Raw genomic sequence first — 2,500 nt, forward strand, 5'->3', positions numbered from 1 at the left:
TAACCTAACCCATATTGTACCTTAACCTAACCTATATTGCGCCTTAACCTAACCCACATTGTACCTTAACCTAACCCACATTGTACCTTAACCTAACCCATATTGTACCTTAACCTAACCTATATTGCGCCTTAACCTAACCCATATTGTACCTTAACCTAACCTATATTGCGCCTTAACCTAACCCATATTGTACCTTAACCTAACCCACATTGTACCTTAACCTAACCCACATTGTACCTTAACCTAACCCATATTGTACCTTAACCTAACCTATATTGCGCCTTAACCTAACCCACATTGTACCTTAACCTAACCCACATTGTACCTTAACCTAACCCATATTGTACCTTAACCTAACCTATATTGCGCCTTAACCTAACCCATATTGTACCTTAACCTAACCTATATTGCGCCTTAACCTAACCTATATTGCGCCTTAACCTAACCTATATTGCGCCTTAACCTAACCTATATTGCGCCTTAACCTAACCTATATTGCGCCTTAACCTAACCTATATTGCGCCTTAACCTAACCTATATTGCGCCTTAACCTAACCTATATTGCGCCTTAACCTAACCCACGTTGCGCCTTAACCTAACCCACGTTGCGCCTTAACCCAACCCACGTTGCGCCTTAACCTAACCCACGTTGCGCCTTAACCCAACCCACGTTGCGCCTTAACCCAACACACGTTGGGCCTTAACCTGCTCTGTAATTGTCATACGACGCGTTAAATTAGTGTAGTGTTGCCTAACTGCAACCCCCGCAATATAGTTTGCTACTCGCACTGCCCGGTCCCCAGAGTATCGCTTCATGTTAAACACCTTGCAGCTATACACTGTAATGCGGACGGCAGCAGGACGTACATGCTCAATGCCCTTCGCAGTTGTTCATTGGCATTCGCATGGCGAAGCACAGCCTACGTTGTGGTACGGCTTGTGTCAACTGTCCGCTGATGTTGTACGTCCAAATCACACACTGTACTGCACATTGGTCCTCATGTACTGAATGATACATCGTGGTACATGTGTGACCGTACCACGACTGCGCCAACAACGGCGAACCATACGGTCCAAATATTGTGCACTCAGCTACGTGTCGTCTCCCTATAAGAGCTGGATTGCAGTATGGTATGCCGTGGATGGCGATCACCATGAGCCGTCTGTTGATGTAGTGGCGCGTGTTGTCAGACGTAGTCGTCTCTTCTCACACACCGTGATAGCATGGTGCACTGCGTTCCACATCTGCGACATGCGACAGAGGCCGGTTGACAGTCGTTCGCGCAATGGACATCGCATACGTACGGGGGCCACCTTCCACGTGTTCGCGAAGCGTGCACATGTTGTTGCGTGTATGTGGGCAGACATAGTGTGTCGTGACACCTGACACAGGCATGCAACAATCGTTGAATTTGCAAATGGCGATGGACGTCTACGTTTGCTGGTGACGTTACGCAAATGAAGAACTGGTAAACCGTTGTGGTGCGGTTGTTCTCGCTAGAGGTGAATCAGTGATGGCGACGATCGGTTGAGCTACCAACCGGTTGTTTCAGCGATACCCACCATGCCCACGAACGTGAATGGCATGTGGGTGTGAAGCGATACGCGGCGGTGGCTGGGTGGGACCGTCCCCGGCCGGTGAGGGGGGGCCTCCCGGCGTGCTGGCCGCGCGGTGCGTGGGCGCACGCGCTACAGCCGGCTGGTGGGGGCGGCCAGTGGCAGGCGCGCCGGCCGACGGAGGCGGCAGGCGGCGCAGCTGCGCGCCGGCGCACCCTGCACGCGGCGCCGTGCGGCCAAAGTAGGTCCTCGCGGGCCCGGTGCGAAGCGCGGTGGACATCTGCAGTGTGCTGGTCCGATTGAGGACTGTGTGCGCTGAGGATGCGCCGCCGCCCGGCGCTCGGCGCCGCGACGCCGTCTGCTGCTCGGTCGCCTCTGCGGTTCTCGCAGGTGGATTGTATCGCAGCTGTGCGGACGTGTTGGCGCGTGCGCTGTGCTGGGAGAGTTCGCTTCGGCACCCAAGTGGGGCTTTTGTCCTTCTGTGGCGCTGGCGTTGGAGCTGCCGGCCACCGTAGGTGGCGCGTGTTGTCTCCCGCCGGCAATGCCACGACAGCACGCTCCCGGGCCTCTGTCGGCAGCGGCAAGCTCAGTTGGGAGCACGGGTGGTCGCACCTAAAGCGTCTACTCGCCAAACTCCGGGCGATTGCGCCTCTCTCGAACCCGACCAAGTACTTAGGACGGCGCTGCGCGCCGCCGGGACCTGAGAGGGTTTCGAGGTGTATTGTGCAGGGGAGCTCAGCCTCCTCCTGTTTGCAGAATAATTGAGCGGACGCTTGCGTGTTCGCGCGGGCTCCCGGGACACACTCCCGGGCGGCCGGCTGCTCAGCTCTAGTTGACGCAGCTCCCTGGTTGATCCTGCCAGTAGTCATATGCTTGTCTCAAAGATTAAGCCATGCATGTCTCAGTACAAGCCGCATTAAGGTGAAACCGCGAATGGCTC

At 55.1% G+C, this 2,500-nt stretch overlaps 1 non-coding gene across 1 annotated transcript in view; it reads left to right on the top strand.

The window, feature by feature from the left end:
• The first annotated feature begins 2,402 nt into the window (after positions 1-2,402).
• The window catches only part of LOC126433730 (small subunit ribosomal RNA), a 1,910-nt gene continuing 1,812 nt past the window's right edge, over positions 2,403-2,500 (top strand). Inside the window, exon 1 of the ribosomal RNA XR_007578709.1 lies at positions 2,403-2,500. This exon is cut by the window's right edge and continues 1,812 nt beyond it. This is a non-coding gene — a ribosomal RNA (small subunit ribosomal RNA).

This window comes from Schistocerca serialis, unplaced genomic scaffold, assembly GCF_023864345.2.
Source record: "Schistocerca serialis cubense isolate TAMUIC-IGC-003099 unplaced genomic scaffold, iqSchSeri2.2 HiC_scaffold_1173, whole genome shotgun sequence".
Taxonomy (NCBI): Eukaryota; Metazoa; Arthropoda; class Insecta; order Orthoptera; family Acrididae; genus Schistocerca; species Schistocerca serialis.